The sequence below is a fragment of the Macrotis lagotis genome, chromosome X, assembly GCF_037893015.1.
Source record: "Macrotis lagotis isolate mMagLag1 chromosome X, bilby.v1.9.chrom.fasta, whole genome shotgun sequence".
Taxonomy (NCBI): Eukaryota; Metazoa; Chordata; class Mammalia; order Peramelemorphia; family Peramelidae; genus Macrotis; species Macrotis lagotis.
The window spans coordinates 282,816,804-282,839,033 of record NC_133666.1 but is presented as its reverse complement, the minus strand read 5'-3'; positions in this window follow the sequence as shown (position 1 = coordinate 282,839,033).

Genomic DNA, 22,230 nt, shown 5'->3' with positions numbered 1-22,230 from the left:
ACTGAATCTTTTGTTTACATCTCACATCATCTCAAATATTTGTATGTGATGGTGATGATGATAGAATGGAATAGAACCTTTATAGAATTTTCTCTATTATATACATGCTGGGAAACAGGTGAAATCAGTTTGGGAGAAGAAGAAATAGAGTTCAACTATTGGCCAGAGTTTTGCTTTTTGTTTTGTTTAGAAAATCTGATAAATTAACAGTTCTTGTCAATGTATGAAAAGCTCACAGTGCAATTACCTAAGTCCAGTAGTTTCTAAACTATACAAAGCAAACCAAACTGAGACCCACATAGTTGGATGCAGTATAACTTCTATACTCTTCATGTAATTTACTGAATATTCAGTATATGAGATGCTGGCATTTGAGATATTTCTCTAGGATTGTTAAAGAAAACTTTCCCATAAAACCAATTCAAATATATTCATATTTCTGGAATGTAATTGATCCATGGACCAGTTTGTTCTCTGTTTTTGTAGATTTTATTTGTTTTATCCTCCACTGCCTGGCACCTAAAAGACACTTAAAGATACTTGTTGACTGACATGTCTTCTACTCTTTTCCTTCTATCTCACCCATTCTGAAGTAAGTCAAAATTCCATCATTAGCATGTTTTTCTGCAGTTTCTTTGTCTGATAACTTCAAAAACATCTTTTTTGACAGAGGCTTTGTATAAAATAAAATGGAAAAATAATAAAAATCACTTAGATTTCTAATATAACAGCAATATTAAATTTTAAATAATTAATTAAAATTCAAAATCCAAATAAGCTACTCCTATAAAATGTAGTTTATATTTTCTAAGCATGAATCCTACATCTGTTCTGTGAAGATTATATATTGCTAATGTCAAATAAGTAATAAATGAGAATCACCAAGTCTCAGTGGGAAATCATCTGGTATAACCTCTGCCTGAAAAATGAAGGACTCAAACCTGGGAGCCAAGATGGCAGATTGGAGTCAGGAACTCCCACAAGCTCTCCCCAAGACACTCCAAATACCCTTAAATAATGACTCTAACCAAATGCTAAAGAGACAAAAATCCACAAAAAACTGAGTGAAACAATTTTCCAATCCAAGCTTAGGACTGGGGTTAGAAAGGACTTCTAACCCATCCTAGGCTATGCTGAAGCAGACTGACTCTGCCTTCAGGAACAGTCCATGGGATGCCTGGGACTATGGCAGCAGTGGCAGTTTCCAGACCTCTTAGTCCAGGGATTGCCAAGGACAATTTGGAAGGTCAATGGGAAAACTGCTATATCAAAGTAATAATGGATCTTAGACCAGTACAGACCTTAGTGAAGACCTGACCACAGGGGCCCATGAGCAGGCCTGGTGAACTACTCTGTAAGGGCCAACCTGGTAGCTACTTCCAGAGTACTGAGCCCACTGGCTGTAAGGGGTTGGGGAGACTGCAGAGGTCTCTTTGCTATCCCTGAGGCAGAACTTTGTGGCTTTACCCATAATCAGATCCAGGTTGCATCTGTAATCCCAGATCCAGGATATGGAGTTTTACTTCCATAACTGAGCAGGGTTTCTTCTCACATTTCCAGGGCAGACAAGAGTGCTTGTGGTCCTCTATAGACCAGAATACAGACCAGGAGAGTGGCCAGAGTTTCTAAGGTTCTATCTTGGAAGAATTGAGGTCCCTGTCAGGCGGTGAGGGGTGTGTTTCTGAAAATAGCTGCAAAAACCCTCAAACACTCAAAGAAAGTGCATCCTCCACCAGGGAAGCAGAGCCTCGCCTTAACAAAGAGTTAAAACTAAATTGTGGACTGGGGGGAATGAGCAAACAACAGAAGAAAAATTCCAACCACAAACAATTACTTTGAATTTATGGAGGATCAAAATACACACTCAGAAGATAGCAAAATCAAAGCTTCTGTATCCAAAACCTCCAAGAAAAAATATGAATTTATCTCAACCTATTGAAGAGCTCTAGAAAGATTTTTGAAAATTGAGTAATGCATTTAGAGGAAAAATTGAGAAGAGAAACAAAAGTAATACAGGAAAATCATGAAAACCAAGTAAGCAGCTTGGAGAAGGGATTACAAAAAAAATACTGAATAAAATAAAGTGTTGAAAACCAGTTTAGATCAAAAGTAAAAGGAAGTCCAAAAGGTGAATGAGAAGAAAAATGCCTTAAAAATCAGAATTGGTCAAATGGTAAAGAAGATACAAAAGATCTCTGAGGAAAATCATTCCTTCAACTATAGAAGGAAAGGGGAAGCAGATGACATTTTTGAGAAATCAAGAAACAAATAAAACAAATCAAAAGAGTGAAAAACTAGAATAAAATGTGAAATATCCCTTTGGTAAAACAACTAACCTGAAAAACAGATCCATGAGAGATACTTTAAAAATTATTGAACTACCTTAAAGTTGTAACCAAAAATAAAAGCCTAGACTTCATTTTTTGAGAAATAATCCAGGAAAATTGCCCTGATATCTTAGAAGTAGAGGGTAAAATAGAAATTGAAACAATACCCTAATCACCTCCTAAAAAAGATCCTGAAATGATAGCTGCCAGGAATATAATAGCAAATTTAAGAACTCCCAGATCAAGGAGAAAATAATTATATGTAGCCAGAAGGATACAATTCAAATACCGTGAATCTGCAGTAAATATAACACAAGATTTAGCAGCATCTACATTAAGGACTTGTAGGACTTAGAATATGATATTGTGGAAGGCAAAAGAACTTGGATTACAACCAAGAATCAACTACCCAGCAAAACTGAACCTACTCTTTCAGGGAAAAAGATGGACATTCAATGAAAAGGGAACTTTCAAACTTTCCTGATGAAATGAACAAAGCTGAACAGAAAGTTTGATCTTTAAGTACAGGACTCAGGTGAAGCACATAGAGAGGGCAGAAAGGAAGGGCAAATTATGAAGGATTTAATGATATTGAAATCCTTGTATGGGAATATGATACTTATAATTTATATGAATCTTTTCATTTATTAGGTCAGAAGAAGTATATATGGACAAAACATAAGAGGGAATTGAATTTGAATGTATAATATATTAAAAGGTTGCAGTTAATGGGCAAAGTGGAATGTACTGGGAGATAGGGAAAGGAGAGGCAGAATGGGGTAAGTTATTTCACAAAAAAGAGGCAAGAAAAAGCATTTGCAATGAGTGAAAGATGGGGAAGGTGAGAGTGAGTGAGTTTTTATTCTCATCAGAAGTAGTTCAGAGAGGAAAAAATATACACAGTCAGTTGAGTATAGGAATCTATCTTTCACTAGAGGAAAACAGAAGAGGGAAGGGATGGTAAGAAGGGGACAGGGGAAAGGAAGATCATAGGAGAGTGTAGTAACATACAACATACTTTTGAGGAGGGACAGGGTGAAAGGAGAGAGTGAATAGAACAGATGGGGTGGGAAGAAAAAAGGAGGGAAATACAACTAGCAATAGCAATCATGGGAAAAAATAACTGAAGAAATTTCTATGATGGACTTATGATAAAGAATACTATCCACTCCAGAGAAAGAGCTGATGGTGGCTGAAGCACGCTCTTTTTGGTTTTCATTTTAATTTTCTTGAGGTTTCGCTTTCTTTGGTGGGGAGATTATGTTTTATTTTTAGAATATGACTATTATAGGAAGGTGTTTTGTGGCTACACATTTATCCCCTACATGAAGTAAATGACTTACTCAGTGGGGTAAGTGGAGTGGGAGGAAGGGGAAAAATTTGGAACTCAAGGTTTTGTAAGTAAACATTGAAACTTGTTTTTGCATGTAGCTGGGGTCAAAATAAATAAATAAGAATGAAGGAAGAGATAAATAAATAAGTACTCATGATACTTAAGTTAGGAGGGGTCTTTGGATCTTTGCTTTAAGATTCCCTGGGAATGAGGGACTCATGACCTTTCTAGGCAACCATGCACACACACACTTGGAGGTTTGTTTTATAATATATTCCCTGACTGGATCCTAAATTCTCCTCTTCATTTTCTGCCCATTGATTCTACCCTGAACTCCAGGACAGTACAGGAAAGTTAGATCCCTCTTCTGCTGATTATCTTTCAAATAGCAGTTGATAACTGCCATGTCATTTATTCTCCATGTAAACCTTTTCCAGATCCTTAAATAGAAAGAATTCAAAGATCATCATCATCGTAGTTTCTCCCTCTCAATACTTTCCAAGTTATAAATCTCGTTAAGATATGATGCCCAGAATTAAGCATAATAATCAAAACATGGACAGATCATGTTCTCCTTTTTGAAAGCTATATTTCTATCAATACATCTTAAAATCACATCATATTTTTTAACTTACCCATCACTTTTTGGAAAAGGAATTGATTAAATTGAGGCTTCCTGATCAATGATTTTAATTGAATCTAACTATTTAAACATTTCATTTAATATAGTTTTATTTGAGCTAAAGCATTTTTTTGTTCTTTTATCTGTGAGTATGCAATAATCAAGAAGGAAACAATATTAAATGCCTACAATATGCCAGAACACTTTTGGATGCTGATGACAGAAGGGCAAAAAATGCAATATTTCCTTTCCTCAAGGATCTTGCATTATTTTGGAAGGGAGGAGAAGTAACAATATATAAATATTAGTAAGACATGTCTAAATAATTAACAGTAAAAAGTAATTTTTATGAAAAATTCAGTAAAAGGAGAAGGGTCAAGAAGAGCCAAAAGTAACTCAAATTATTATTTTAAGACAACTAGGGATTCTAAAAAGTGGAGAGGAAGAGAGAAATATTTCTAGGAATGAGGAAAACCAGTTGTACATACTTCAAAATGCTGTCCAGAATGATTGGATCCATTACCCCAAGAAAGATGGAGATTTCCTCATTCAAAGCAAAGAAAAGATTAATGCTGTTCACAGAGGACACAATAAACAGACCATACATGAACAATTGTATTTTTGGAAGATACATACTTCTCTACACAAACAACAAATAGTAAAAGCTGACAGCTGTGATCCTAAGTTGATGAAGCAAAACCACAGGGTCATATAGCCAATGGTAGTGTCAAGAGATCCCCTACCCATAACTCCCTCAGGATACTGGTGATGTAAGGGCAGAAAAGATGTAATAGACCCAGCTTGAAAAAAACACTATTGCAAATAGATATTACCAAATAGAATATTCAAAAATTCCAATTTATATAGAATGAAATGTTTTCAAAATATACAGACTTAACTAAAGAAATGAAAACCACATAATAACATAAGATGGAGACATGATCCCTGTCATTTAGTCTGGTATTATCCCAAAAGTATTTTCCATGAGTCTACTGAAAATAAGTTTATATAGTACTACTCTTGTCAAGTTAAATAAAAGCAATCATTTTAGCTAACTATTTAATTGTCCCAGAGAAAAATACTCTTACAAAAATATTAGGATAATTGTGACTGACCCTTAGACAAATTGCATCATAAAAGCCACTGAATAAGTTAATAGTGATGTTCATAATAATGATATCACTAATATTGAAATTTACAAATGCCTTTTTAACCTTATCAATATGGATTTTCCTTACAACTTTGCAAATACCAATCCAAACTTACAAGTACTAAATGAATCTTGTCCATATTTTTTTTAATAATTAGTTCACCCAACATTCTAGTGGAGTTCCTCAAGTTCTCCTAATATATCAATTATATAGTGGAGCATCAGGTTGTCTAATGATTATCTCTTGTTCTGGCTAGTTGATTGACCAACTTTTAAAGAAATAAACCCAGAAGCTGCATCTTCACCATCATACTGAAAAATATAAAGAATATAAAATATAAAGAAAAAAAGATCCTACTGTGTTTATTGTTTGTTATTTATTTAAAAAATCATTTGATTCTGTAGACCAGAATGCTGTCTTAAATGCTCTCTTACAGCATGGTATGGATGACCATCCATGTATCAAAATCCTTCAAGATATCTTGAAAAATACAGCATCAAGCAAGACATAAGACAGAGAGCTATTTATCATTAAGATGGATGAAATCCAATGCCAAGTTCAAGTCAAACAGAAGGGCAAGTAAAGTCCTTCAGATGCCCTTGTTTGCAAATAATATTGTGCTTTTTGCATCATCTTGGAAACTTGCCTAGAAGAACTCAATTGATAATCATTCAAAAGAGCTTAGTTTAACCATCCATAAGATAAAAAATGAATAAAACTATCACTTGCCAAGATTGTGCTACACAATTGTAGAACCTATTCTTTGGTAAATGATGATGGTGATAATATTGGGAGGATGATAAAAGAATGCAATTTCTCTCATTTACAATTTTTGTAATTCATGAATTTATTTATTATTATCTGGGACACTATCTAGGCTCTCAGTCTCAGTATCATACTTAATAACTGCTCAATAATTCATTCACCCCACCTTCCAAATCCTCTTATCAAATCTTAGACTTTCTGCCATTATATCTCTCACACATTCATCTTCTTTCTACTTATTCAACCAAAATCATAGTTTGGGTTCTTCTTCCTGCTTCCTTGAATTGTTTCAATAACCTCCTAACATATTTCTCTGCCACAAACTCTTCCCTCATGAGCCACTCATATGTGAAGGTGATTTTTCTAAAGGATTAATCTGACTATATCATCACCCTTTAAATGAACTTCAGTTGTTTCCCTATTACCTCCAGGATAAATTGCAAAGTTGACATTTAAATTTCTTCAAAAGTCTACTCCTTCCTACTTGTCCTTTTTTCTTATACTTTATTCCCCTGCACAAGCACTATAATTCAGCTTGCTGTGTGTATGTATCTTCTATGTGTCTTATTATTCACATATTGCCCTTCTCCATTAGAATATGTTCTATTTGGGGTGCCTAGGTGGCACAGTGGACAGAGTACCGGCCCTGGAGTCAGGAGTACCTGAGTTCAAATCCGGCCTCAGACACTTAATAATTACCTACTTGTGTGGCCTTGGACAAGCTACTTAACAGCATTGCCTTTGCAAAAACTAAAAAAAAAAAAAAAAAAAAAAAAAAAGAATATGTTCTATTTGATGTAGGAAATATTTTTATATGCATTTGTGTCATCTTTGCTTTACATTAAAATTGGCATCTAGTAAACATTTCATAAATGCTTATTGATCAAATAATCAATTAATTGATGAATTATAAATCACTTTCCTCATAAACATGTGAAGTAACTAATGAAAGTCCTAGTTCCCTCATTAAACAACCAATTCTATTCAGAATCTCCAAAAGTTTTAGATCATTAGATTGACTTCTATTTGATTTAAGACTAAGAAGAATTAAAATTTGGATCACCCAGTAAAGAAAAAAAGGAAATGTAGTTTTTTACTCACTTTTTATTCATTTTTCCAATTACATGCAAAGATAGTTTTCAACATGTATCCTTTTGCAAGCTTTTGAGTGCCACATTTCCTACCAACCTTTCTTTCCTCCCCCCTTCCCATGGCAGGAAATAATCTGATATAGGTTGTACATGTATAGCTGTGTTTAACATATTTTCATAATAGTTATGTTGTGAAAGAAGAATTAGATCTAAGAGGGAAAAAGATCATAAGTGATAAAGAAATAACATAAAATAAATTTTAAAAAGTGAACATAGTATGTTTTACTCTGCATTCAGACTATATAATATTTTTTCTGTTTGGTAGTTCTTTGTGCTTTTATTTTTATCAAAATATTCCAAAAAAGATGAAGATTACTCTAACTTTTGTTGTATTGCACTGCTCTATATTATATCCAAAAGAAAGCCCCAGGCCTTTCAAGAAATGTTTGTACTGTCTCTCACAAATTTGGTTTATACTTCTGAAAGAGTTCAGTACTTCTTCTGTGATTTCCCAGATTACTGGAAGGATGTTGACTGAGCTTGAGAAAAATAGTCATCTGCAAAGTGAGTTTGTCTTCTATTTCTGGAAAAACTTTAGAATATACTATTGCATTCTAGTTGATCTGATCACTTACAAAGTGAAAAAATGATCCTTAGAAGCCAATATAGCTAAGTTAAAGACAATGCCTTGTCAGATTAACTTTCTGGATAGGGTGACTTGCCTGGGAAATCAGGGGAATGCTGCTGATACCATCTACTTATATTTGAGCAAAGCATATCTCTCCTGCTATGTTTTGTGCATAAAAATAGAATTATGATCTGTTAGATAATAGTGAAATAAAGTGATTTTGATACTGGTTGAATGATCAAACAAAAGAGTGGAATGAATTTGTGTTATCTTAGACGGATGTCCCAGGAATCTTTTTTTTAATGATGTTTTCTCTAATTAATTAATGATTTTATTTATTTTGAGTTTTACAGTTTTACCCCCAATCTTACTTCCCTCCCCCCAACCTCCCCCACAGAAAGCAATTTGTCAGTCTTTACATTGTTTCCATGTTGCACATTGATCCAAATTGAGTGTGATGAGAGAGAAATCATATCCTTAAGGAAGAAAGAGAAAGTATAAGTACAAGATCAGACAATAAGATAACAGTTTCTTTTTCTAAATAAAAGGAATAGTCCTTGAACTTTGTTCAAACTCCACAGTTCTTTCTCTGGATACAGATGGTATACTACATTGCAGACAGCCCCCTGATTGTTGCACTGATGAAATAAGGATGTCCATCAAGGTTGATTATTGCCAGTATGTTGCTGTTAGGGTGTACAGTGTTTTTCTGCTTCTGCTCATCTCACTCAGCATCAGTTCATGCAAATCCCTTCAGGCTTCCATGAATTCCCATCCCTTCTGGTTTCTAATAGAACAATAGTGTTCCATGACATACATACATACATTTGCTAAGTCATTCCCCATTTGGAGGACATTTACTTGATTTCCAATTTTTTGCCACTACAAACAGGGGCTGCTAGGAATATTTTTGTACAAGTGATGTTTTTACCCTTTTTCATCATCTCTTCAGGGTATAGATGCAGTAGTTGCATCACTGGGTGAAAGGGTATGCACATTTTTTGTTGCCCTTTGGGCGTAGTCCCAAATTTCTCTCCAGTTCACAACTCCACCAACAATAGTGTCCCAGATTTCCCACAACCCCTCCAACAATGATCATTATCCTTTCTGGTCATATTGGCCAGTCTGAGAGGTATGAGGTGGTACCTCAGAGAAGCTTTAATTTGTATTTTTTTAATAAGTAATGATTTAGAGCAATTTTTCATATGACTATGGATTGCTTTGATTTCCTCATCTGTAAATTGCCTTTGTATGTCCTTTGACCATTTGTCAACTGGGGAATGGCTTTTTTAAAAAAATATGAATCAGTTCTCTGTGTATTTTAGAAATGAGTCCTTTGTCAGAAATATTAGTTATAAAGATTGTTTCCTAGTTTACTACATTTCTTTTGATCTTGGTTACAGTGGTTTTATCTATGCAAAAGCTTTTTAATTTAAAGTAATCGAAATCATCTAGTTTGTTTATAGTGATGTTCTCCATCTCTTCCTTAGTCATAAACTGCTTCCCTTTCCATAGATCTGACAGCTAAACTAGTCCTTGATTTTCTTTTTTAGATTTTTTTTTTTCAAGGCTATGGGCTTAAGTGTCTTGCCCAAGGCCACATGGCTAGGTAATTATTAACTGGCTGAGGTAGGATTTGAACCCAGGTACTCCTGACTCCAAGGCCAGTGCTCTATTCACTGCGCCACTTAGCCACCCCAAGTCCTTGATTTTCTAATGTGCTTATAATATTTGTTTTTTATGTCTAAATCCTGTATCCATTTTGATCTTATCTTGGTATAGGGTGTGAGGTATTGGTCTAATCTAAGTTTCTTCCATACCAACTTCCAATTTTCCCAGCAGTTTTTATCAAAGAGAGAGTTTTTATTCCAGTAGCTGGATTCATTGGGTTTATCAAACAGCAGATTACTATAATTGTTTCCTGCTGTACCTAGTCTATTCCAGTGGTCCACCACTCTATTTCTTAGCCAATACCAGACAGTTTTGATGACCGATGCTCTATAATATAATTTTAGCTCAGGTAGGTCTAAGACCCCCTTCTTTTGTACTTTTTTCATTAAATCCCTGGAAATTCTTGACTTTTTATTTCTCCATCTGAATTTGTTGACTTTTCCTAACTCATTAATTTTTTGGAATTTCGATTGGTAGGGCACTAAACAGGTAGCTTAGTTTTGGTAAAATTGTGATTTTTATTATATCATGAGCAGTAGATGTTTGCCCAGTTATTTAAATCTGATTAATTTGTGTGAGAAGTGTTTTATAATTGTTTTCAAAAAGTTTCTGAGTCTGCCTTGGCAAATAGACTCCCAGGTATTTCATATTTTCTGCAGTTACTTTGAATGGCATTTCTCTTGCTAGCTCTTCCTGCTGTATCTTGCTAGTCATAAGTAGAAAAAATTGAGGATTTATGAGGGTTTATTTTATATCCTGCAACTTTGTTAAATTGTTGTTTCCAGTAGTTTTTTGGATGATTTCTTGGGATTCTCTAGGTATACCATCATTTCATCTGACCCAGGAATCTTTCTTCACCTTATGTAGTTCAACAATTTTATCTATGACTGAATGAAGGTATAATTGACATTCTTCTAAAATTGGGAAAAAAATTTAGTTAAAAAAAACCACAAAGCTTAGACATAAAGATCATTAGAGATTAGAATGCTACATAAGATAATATTTTAAAATGACAAATATAATAATCTATTCTTAGGGTCAAATAATCAATTTTACCAACAGAAGTGTCAGAAGCATGATTAGACAACAGCTTATAAGGGTTAAGATCTGGTAATTTGAATAGGTGACATTTTAAATGAATTAAAAATGTGACATAGCAGCCAAAAAGTGTAAAATGCTTTATCTTAAGACAGGTATAGTATACAGAATTATGTAGGCACCATTCACACTGAACTCTGACATGGTCAAACCACCACATCTAAAATCCTGTGTTCATTTGTGAACACCAGAATTTTTAAAGGTCCTGGACAAGGTAGAATATTTCTAGAAAAGAGTGACCAAGAGAGAAACAACTGGAGAACATGCCATATAAGGAATTGTTGAATAAAATAGAGGAAGGGAAGATATAGTTGATACATGGTAACTATCTTTAAGTAGTTGGGGGTTATGAAGTAGAAAATGAATTTGATTTATTCTTTTTGACCTCAGCTTTTTTCATAATTCATTTTCTAGATGAGACAAAATAGTGCTTCAAATTTCTCTAGCTAAGGTTAGAGAAAGGGATTTCTAAGTTGCAAAGTAAAACTGTTCACAAGCAGGATTGATAGATCTACTTAATAAATGGACTGCTCAAATAAAGGACACCAATAAAAGTAATTACTTTATCTTCCCACTGGCTAGTCAGACTAGCTCAACACAATTAGATTAGTCTTACCTAGTTTGAGTACAGTAGGAATGCACTTGTCATTCTTAATTTTTTCAATGACATTAACACTAACCTCAAGATAATTAAGTTTCACTTAGAAAAAATGAAAACAGAAATATCTGAAATGTTGATTCCTTTGTTGAAGAAGTTATCACTTTAAGGCTGATTTTATCATTTAAGTAGTCTTTGTAATGACAAAGGGCTACATGCTTTTCTGAAGTCTTCTTTGTTATTGGAGCAGTGTGTTTGCATTACATTCATGCAATATTACATCTAATTTTTTGCATTATTTTATTTTATTGAAACAAGAAGTTGAAGGAATACCTTTTTCAGTATCTGGGAATTTAGGGTTTCAATGTAGAGAATTTCACAAATTTTTAATGAAAACATTGGAACACATTATGATTTTTTTAAGAAACTGTTTCTAGGATACTTATTCCCTTTTCTTTTCCCTTCACTCTAGAGCTTTACAGATAATACTACTGAACTATAAGAAATGATGAAAATGATCATTTCTAAGAAATCTGAGACTTGTAAGAATAGATACAAAGTGGCATAGAACAAGAAGATCAATTTATACAACAACAACTAACTGTAAATTTGAATAATTTCAAAAGATGTTAAAATTATGATCAATGAAATGATTAATCATAGTTCTAGGGAACTGAATATAAAGAATCTACTAACCTACTGAAAGAAGTGATGGTAAATATTTTTTGATGAATTTACTGCCTGTCATTAGGATGCAAGAAATTGTAGCTCTCAGCAGACAAATTTTGGGTACTCCTACCACAATATATATAGTTGTGATTCAAGGAAGGTTTGTTGAATTGAATAGATATTTAAAATAAGCCAATTTCTGTAAATTTTTCTCCTCCATGTTGTGATTCCTCTTCATGAATAAAAATCATATCATGGAGAGGACATTTAGAATAGGCAAACAATTGATGTGACAATTTTGTTATCGTTTATCCTATCCATTTTTTAATCTAACCCTTTTTACTGTTCATTATTTACAACACTTCCTTATGACTGGAATTTCCACAGGATTCCTAGCAATGAGGAAAGGTCATTTGTTTTTCTTTAATTACTAGTTGTATTCCTTCCTTGTGCTACCATTTTTATTGGGGAGAATAAAAGAGACTAAATATGATAAATATGCATTTGTCTTTATTTTGTGATATCTACTCATTTGTGAAAAAAAGGGGGACCAAATGCCAAAGGTCAAAGGTGCATAGTAAGTTATAATGAAAACACTGAATAAGAAATCTGGCCACAGAAATCAGAAGGTAGCATAACACACACACAGCTATACTAGAATTTACTGTAAGAGTCCCAGCAGGGATACTATGCTAGTCATGCTAGGTAATACTCAACTACATTACACATAAATTGACCTTTAGAGAACAATACATGGAGTAATAACACAAGACAGAGCATCCAGGCAATTCTCTGAACTATTACTTGGAGAAGCAAGAAACCAATAAGAGATTGTTTTATACATATGCCAGAGAATGCTATGAGGAACTAGTTGAAATCTTAAGTCTTTGGAATTCATTGGTATCTTGTTTCTTCTGAATCCCTAGAGCTGCATGTAGCAATATCTTAAAGGTTAGGGTATCTTCCAGAATAGTTCTGTCCCAATAAAAGGATTATTGAGTTTCAGATTGTTTGGCCCTTGCAAACTTATTGATAGCTGTTGTAACAGATGGTTAAACATGTTAAACATATTTGAGGCTCATAAAACTGCAATACATTCATAATGCCTCTTTATTATGACAAAGGCCAAGAGGGTAGAATATCTTTCCCTCAAGGCTAGGTATGTTTTTCCTTGGTGACATCTTCAGGTAGCCTATGATTCTCATTTCAGCATGCTTTCTACAAGATCAAAATCATGGACGGTAGCAGGATTGCAAATGGCATGACTTGATCAAGAATCTTACCACTCTAACATAAAAACCTTAAATCTACTCCATCTTCATTCTGGTGGAAGAATTATTTTGAGAAATTAATTTTCACTTTTTTGTTCTGTTTAATCTTCCCCCAGCCAGAAATATATTATAGCACAGCCAAGATTAAATAAATTTTTCTGAATGATAGACCAGGCAAAGTCACAATGACAATCTACTAGGAAAAATCAGCATTTTGACCAGGGTATTGTGGCTTTATAAATTCCAAGGGAACAGGAAAAGACTCAGAAATGTTGAGGACACAACTCTAAGTTTTCTGACAATCATCATTGACAAATCCTTTGATGTTCTCTGTAGCCAAACTTTAGGCAATTTGCAGAACAATTCAGTATAATCAATCAATAATAGGCTTTATTAAGTACCTACTATGTTACCAGTCACTGTGCTGGGAATACAAAAAAAGTCAAAAAAACCTATTTCTTGGCTCAAAAAGTCACAATCTAAAAGGGGCGATAACAAACAAGCTATATACAGTTTAAATAGGAAATAACAGAGGGGAAAATAGCAGAATAAGAGAGTGGGAAAGGTGCCCTATAGATGATGGGGTTTTATTTGGATTTGAAGGAAGCCAGAGAAATGAAGAAGAGAAATGGAGGGTGCATATTCCAACGATATTTCAGGTATTTTATTCAATGAATAGCAAAAAGTCTGGTGTTACTGGTTTGAAGAGATCATGGAGAGAAATAAGATTTAAGAAAGCTGGAAAGATGGGAAGAAAGTTAAATCATGAAGGGCATTGAATGCCAAATAGAGGATTTTGTTTTTGATACTGGAAAGATCCACTAGAATTTATTGATTTGTAGGTGATGGGTCAGATCTTTACTTTAAGAAAATTAATTTGAAGGATAGATTGGAGGAGGGAGAAACTTTAACAGGCAGATCCACCAGCAGGCTATTACAACAGTTCAAGCATGTAATAATAGAAACCTGCTTCAAGGTAGTGATAATATCAGAGAGATGGGAGCATGCTAAAGAAATGTTGCAGAATTGAAATATGACCATCTTTGTATGTGGCCATGGTAGAGCAGGGCAGTAGATCATGGGAAGTGAGGAGGTTGAGAAACTGAGTAGTAAGAATATGTCAAGTGTGCATTATATACATCATATGAAGGCAGGAGTTGTATAGGAAAGAAACATTGGGAGTCAGGTACTGAAGCAGCCTCAAACACTGGCTAGCTATTTGATCCTTCAAATGTCACTTAATTTGTTTGCTTTAGTTTCCACAGCTGTGAATTGGGGTTAATAATAGAATCTATCTTTAGGGTAGTTTAAAAGAGCAAATTTGATAGTCTGCAAAACACAGTGCCTGCCACTAGAAATGCATCATCCTTTCCAAATCCTGAAAGATTGAGGAAGGAGTGGTCTGGATATCTATAGATAATAACTACAAGTCCTTAGCTTGGGTAGTAGATATGGATTGCATGAACTTCAAAAAGAAGAGGTTACAGAGTATTGAAGATAAAGGAACCTGGAAATAGCAGTGGGGAACAAGTAGTATTTCAACTTTAGTGAGCTGAATAAGTGAAAATGCAATCGATATTTGAAGGAGAGACCAGGAAGTCTATGTCATTAGAGGGGATACAGGTTTTTTGGCAATTGCTAGAAAATGGAAGGTGTATGAAAAGAGAAAATTTAAGATGAAGGCAAGTTTATTATCTATCAAAAAGCCATCCAAGAGGGCATAGTGAAATGTGGGTAATTCTGGATGGAAATTTTGGTACAAAGAATTGAAAGGGATAGAAATCTCTTACCATACAGGTGGTGGGGAATGGGGTTTGGGTGATGACTTATGTGGTTCTGGAATCACTGGGTTGTGTATGACAAAATATGAGTTTGTTCATTGTTTAGTGGAAAGGATCACTCCTTTTCCCAGAAGGGTTGAGAGAAAAGCACAGAACGAGATGAAAGTTGCAGTAACAGTGGAGGCCCTGTTTCATTTTTCTTTTCCTTGTAAAGTCTGTAGAAGAGGCAGTAGATGTTGCAGCATATGGAAGTCAGACTTGCAAAAAACAAAATACCCCTCCCCACCTACTTTTGTCATTCTCTTTCCTCAGGAAACAGATGTATTATCTATTTAGGTCTGAGGTCAAAAAGAGAGTCTCTATTGCTCTCACCAGAGGTTCTCTACATCATGAGAAGCTGAAGATCAAGACAGCAGGAGATAGTAGTTGCTTTTCTCTGATGCAGATGCTCTATCTCATCCCTTGAAACCTGAGATTAGAGTTCAGTTCAGCAGGAAATAAAAGTCTAGTTTATAGAGTTAGTCTGTTTTTGTGCAAAACTCAAGTTAAAATTCATTTCTATATTTTAAAAAAAGTCTTATTGTATTTACAAATGTAAAAACTTGTCTCAGGTTCTCAAACATATTAGACTGATCTGGCCCTCAAGACAATGGTTTGCTGACTCTCTCACAGGCTTAAAGCAAAATGAATTTACTTGACTCATGCATGACTAGTGTCAGAGACGAGATTTCAACTTGACACCAAAGCCACAATTCTTTCCGCTAGTCCATACTGTCTCTGTAAGAGGAATTTGGATTTCATAATGAACATTTACACACTGTTTCTATGCCAGTGGCCTCCAGTTCTTTATCACAAATCTGAATTCTTGAAGTATATGCCAGTAAAGGTTAGGGGAGTATCAGTTCTGGCAAATCTTTTAAATATGCCTTGATGATACCCATCATGCAAAGACAAGTCCAAGTTTTAAAAAAGCTCATCTCTGGAAGGTTGGTCAGCAAGAGTAATTTTTCTTGGCCATGAAAACCTATTTAACTCATTTAAACTTAAGACTCACGCAAATTGTATTCTGCCCCAGCAGAGTACTTATCAAAACGCAATCATGGATCATTGAACTAAATAGAATAATGATATATGCATGCATATATAATATCAATAGTGCAATCAACACTAGTTCCTTTAGAGAGGAGTATCTAGTTGCTCTTTGTCACATAAAGAATGTGATTTTGTTTCTTACTTAACAGTAATGATTTAGTATTTACAGAGTGTTCTCTTATCTTAGAGTGTCCAGCTGCTTCTTGTTGGCTGGATATTTCAGGTGTATGCCAGAAAAATTTTAAAGTTTGAAAACTACTTATGCATCAACTCTTGATCCTCAAAACAACCTTGAGAAATGGATGTTTCTAATATCTTCATTTCACATATAAAGAAACTGAGGGAGGATAAGTGATTTGCCCAAGATCACACAGTAAGGTCATATTTGAGGTAGGTTTTAAATTCCTTTCTTCCTGACTCCAAATCCAATACTATTAGTGTGCCACTTTAGTGTTTAATACTGTGGAAAAATTATTGGCATAGGAATGAAAAGAGGGTTAGTATTCTTCCTAACACACACACACACACACACACACACACACACACACACACAAATTGCATGAAAACTACGTGGATAGAGCTCTGGTTCCTAAGTGTGAAAGAACTAAGTTCAGTTCTGGGCAACTTATTTAATCTTCTTCAGTCTCACTTGTAAAATATGTATACTAATCGTATCTATCTTCCAGATTGCTTATGAAAATAAAATATTTGTAAGGTTATTTTCAGATTATAACCTCTGTCACCACCATCACTACCACTACTAAAATAATCACTATTACTCTACTACTACTACTTTTTCTACTATTACCGCTTTTGTTACTTCTATTGCTATTGCTGTTGCCTAAATGATTTTGGATAACTAACTTCAGCTCTTTTGATTTTAGTTTTCCTCAAAAGAAAAACGTTGAATTTCTATTCTCTGGGTTCTCTTAGAACTCTAAATCTACTATCCTGTAACCCCCTGCCAATTTTACTACTCCAACATTTTTAAGTTCAATTAAAATCTGTCCTTACTGGCATCTTCACATATCCCTAGATCTGATGTATAGTCATTACCCTTCAAAGAAGGCAACGTTTTATAGTGGAAAGATCATTGTCTCTTAGAGTTTGGAGTTTGGAGACCTGTTCTTGTTCCTACTGCTGACAAGGATCCAATTCCATGACAGTTTATGAATCTCTCAATCTCCTAATTTATGAAATGGTAACAAAAGTTCTTCAACTGACTTCTGGGGTAGAACCAAGATGGCAGTGTGAAGCTAACATGCTCAAAGAGATTTTTTGCTACAAAAGAGAAATGAAGCCTCTGAACTGACATTTAAGCTCCAGATCCCACCAAGAAAAAGATAAGATCCAAAAAAGTTTTCAATGGTAGACATCATGGAGTATCTTCAGTGAAGATCTGTCTCTTTGGGGGAAAAAAAGGAAGTAAAGCCCAGTATACAGGATAGCAAGAAAGCCACTGGGAGGCTTTTAGCCACAGTGCAATTCAGGTCTTGAGAGCCTGACAACAGCAGACACCCTGGCATCTAGATAGCAAGCCAACAGGGAGGATCCCAACCCCATATAAAGTATGAACAGTGGGGAGACCAGGGCAAAAGACAGGATTAGGTTGGGAACAAACCACTGCTAAGAAAGAACCTGTAAACAAAGGAGGAAATAAACCTTGGCAAAGACAAATCTGGACTGCATAGACAACATCTTGGCCAATGACAAGCCAGGGATCATGTTCCAGTCCCAGCAAAAAACAAAACAAAACAAAACAAAACTTGGATCTAAATTCCTATACTGTTAGGGACTGTTGTGTGTGGGAGTACTGTAAAACCTTCATTACCTGGTGTCTTAGAGCAGCAGAGCATTGTTTTACTATGTGCCACATGAGTGGGAGTGGGCCAGGGACTGGGGAGGATATTTAAGCACTTGTATTTTGGTAAATAAATGGAGATCTCCATGTACAAAGGGAGAACTTATCTTCCTTGTCTGCCACCCCATCAATGCTCCCCTGGGGGAGGATAAACAAGTCCAGAAAGGGACTCAACACTACCTCAGGAGCAGAGCTGAAACAAGAAAGATGAGCAAAAAAAAAAAACAACCTAAAACAGCACTCACTATAGAAAACTACTTTGCAGATAAAGATGATAACAATACCATGTCAGAAGAAGAAATCAGTGAAAAGTCACTCACAGGGAAAGTCTCAAAAGAGTCCTTGAATTGGATGCAAATCCAAAAGTTCATAAAAGAGCTTAAAAAAGTAATTTAAAAAGCAAGAAGAGAGGAAGAAGAAAAATGTAAAAAAGAAATGAGTCATTCAGGAAAATTATGAAAAATAGACCAGAGAATTCAATACCTTAAAAAAGAAACACAAAAGGTAATTGAAGAAAATAAAACCCTAAAATTAGAATTGAACAAATAGAAAACAATGAATCTCTGAGATCACAAGAATCCATCAAACACAATAAAAAGGTTGAAAAAATTGAAGAAAACAAAGTACCTTTGAAGAAAAAAATGGGGCAGCTAGGTGGTGCAGTGGAAAGAGCATGGACCCTGGAGTCAGGAGTACCTGAGTTCAAATCCAGCCTCAGACACTTAATAATTACCTAGCTGTGTGGCCATGGGCAAGCCACCTAACCTCATTGCCTTGCAAAAACCTAAAAAACAAAAAATTAAAAACCCAGAAAAACAAATGACCTGGAGAATAGATCCAGAAGAGATAATCTACAAATCATCAGACTACCAGAAAGCCAAGATCAAAAAAAAAGAACCTGAAAAACATCATGCAGGACATTATCAGGGAAAACTGGCCAAATCTACTAGAACAAGACATTGAAAGTATACACAGAACTCTTCCAGAAGGAGAACCCAGGATAAAAACTCCAAGGGCTTTTACAGTCAAATTCCAGAACTCTCAAAAAAAAAAGGAAAAATACTGTGTGCAGGAAAAAGGAAACAATTTAGATACAAAGGAAACACAATCAGACTCACACAGGAACTATCAGCCTCAACACTGAAGGACTGGAGGACCTGGAAAAAGATATATTAGAGGACCAAGGACCTGGGATTACATCCCTGGAATTTACTGCTCTGGAAAATTCAGCATATGCTGTCAAGGGAAAAAGACAAATGTTCAAAGAAACAGAGGACTTCTGTAATTTCCTGACACAAAGAGGAGAACTGAAAAGAGAATTCAATCACCAAATACACAACTCAAAAGATACATAAAAAGGTAAATGGAAAGGAGATAGGAAAAAAAAACATGCTAGCCAAGACCATCAAATTGTATACCACCCTAAAAGGGAAGATATAACACTTTTAACTCTTGAGAATTTTCCTTCTCTTAGGATAATTAAAAGGTTGAATATAATTGAAGAGATTGGACTTAGGGTATAGTTGGGTCTTGCCTCTCCATTACAATGCTCCAAAGTGGCATCACAATGTTTGAGACAAAAAGTTCTGATAAAAAGCAGGGTTGTATGGGGTGGCTAGGTGGTGTAGTGGATAAAGCACTGGCCCTGGAGTCAGGAGTACCTGGGTTCAAATCCGGTCTCAGACACTTAATAATTACCTAACTATGCGACCTTGGGCAAGCCACTTAATCATGTTTGCCTTGCAAAAACCTAAAAAAAAAAAAAGCAGGGTTGTTAACTCTAAACTTTTTTCTCAGTAATCATTTGACCCACTTCAATTCTGCAGTGCTGACAAAACCTAATGCTTTCTCTGATGTTTCCATCACAATCTGGACTGTCCTGAGTCAGTGTCTCCCATAATTTACAGTCATTTATAAAGTTCTCAAGTAAGACCTTCACAGCCTCCCAATATCGGAGTACCTTTAAGATTCTTAAAGTTAATTAAATCAGGACTGGAATTAATCCTCACTTCACTTAACAAGAGGTTAAGCCCCCCCACCCACCCCATGCAGAGTGGGGGCTTTGGGGAAGGAGCACAACCAGCTGATGAAGTGATTTGGCTTTGGATGATACTTTTGCTCATGAGGATTGTGTGTCTTTGGAGGGCACTTGGAAAGGGGGTAAGGAAAAAATTATTGTAATTTGATATAATTCAACACTCTGGAAAAGTGTACATCTAATTGGACAGAAGAGGGAAGGGTACCTAGTGATTTTGAGGCAATGCTTTTTATCAAACAATCAAGCAATCAATCAGTCAATCTATGATAGTATGTTTTTTTAGTTTTTTTTTTTGGCAAGGCAATGGGGTTAAGTGGCTTTCCCAAGGCCAGACAGTTATGTAATTATTAAATGTCTGAGTCAGGATTTGAACTCAGTACTCCTGACTTCAGGGCTGGTGCTCTATCACCTGTGACAGCTAGCTGCCCCTATGATAGTACTTTGATAACAATATGAGCTTATCAAATAATGAATTAATCAAGCTGTGATTGATGATACCCCATTAATATTACTTGAGTGATAAATAACATCACGTGAAGAGGCACAAAGATTTATAATATTAGAAGGAAAGAAGAGAGGGTATGAACACTAAGTAAATTCTATTTAAAGACTTGGCCCAGAAGGGGAATAAGATGCAGTTCCACTTGGGTTTAAAAATCTATCTACTCTACAAGGAAGGGGAGGATAGGGGAAGGGTAAGATAAGGGAATAAGGGACTGATAAAAGGGAAGGGAAGGTAGGTATAAGTGAAAATAAACTGAAAGTTGAAATTTCAATGAAAAGTTGAAGGGGAAATCAAGTAAAATGTTGGTTTGGAGGAATAAGAGGAAGGGGAAGAAAAAATAAGAATGGAGAAAGATATCATAAAGGGAAATACAGAAGTAGTAATCATAACCATAAATGTGAATGGGATGCACTGTTCCATAAAATGGAAACAGCAGAACTGTTTAAAAACCAGAATCCTTCCATATGTTATTTACAAGAAACACATTTGAAGCAGAGAAATACACATAGGGTAAAGGTAAAAGGATGAAGTAAAATATACTATGCTTCAGCTGAAGTAAAATAATCAGGGATAGTCATCCTGATCTCAGATAAAACAAAAACAAAAATAGATCTCATTAAAAGGGATTAGGAAAGAAACTACATCTTCTTAAAAGGCAATATAGGTAATGAAGATATGTCATAATTTGCACCGAGTGGAATAGCATCCAAATTCCTAGAGGAAATGTTGAGTGAATTACCGAGAGTTATGGATAGCAAAACTTTAATAATGGGGACCTCATCCTCCCTCTCTCAGAACTAGATAAATCTAATCACAAAATAAGTAAGAAGGAAATTAAGAAGATGAATGAAATCTTAGAAAATTTAGATATCATAGACTTCTGGAGAAAAATTAGTAGAGATAGAAAATAACATACCTTTTTTGTGGCAGTCCGTGGTACCTTTACCATAATTGACCATTAAGTAGGGTATAAAAACCCTCTTAATCAGGGTGGCTAGGTGGCATAGTGGATAAAGCACCGGCCCTGGAGTCAGGAGTACCTGGGTTCAAATCTGGTCTCAGACACTTAATAATTACCTAGCTGTGTGGCCTTGGGCAAGCCATTTAACCCCATTTGCCTTGCAAAAACCTAAAAGAAACCCTCTTAATCAAATACAGAAAGGCATGAAAAAATAAATGCATACTTCTCAGACCATGATGCAATAAAAATTACATGTAATAAAGGATCACAGAAAGAGCAACTAAAAACTAATTGTAAACTAACTTAATTTTATATAATGAATGGTTCAAAACAACAAATCATAGAAATAATTAATAATGAGATCCAATAAAATGATAATGATGAGACATCATACCAAAATTTATGGGATGCAGCAAAGGCAGTTTTGAGGGGAAACGTTATATCTCTAAATGCTTATATGAATAAAATTAGAGATAGAAGATATCAATGAATTGAGTATGCAACTAAAAAAGCTAGAAAAATAACTAATTAAAGATTCCCAAGTAAATACCAAATTAGAAATTCTGAAAATCAAGGGAGAGAAGAATAAAATTGAAAGCAAGAAAATCATTGATTGGGAAATTGATGCATTGCTGGTGGAGTTGTGAATGGATCTCCAACCTTTCTGGAGTGCAATATAGAACTATGCCTAAAGAGTAGTAATAAAACTATTCATAGCCTTTGATCCAGCAATTCCAATTCTAGGTCTATATTCAGAAGAAATTCTTT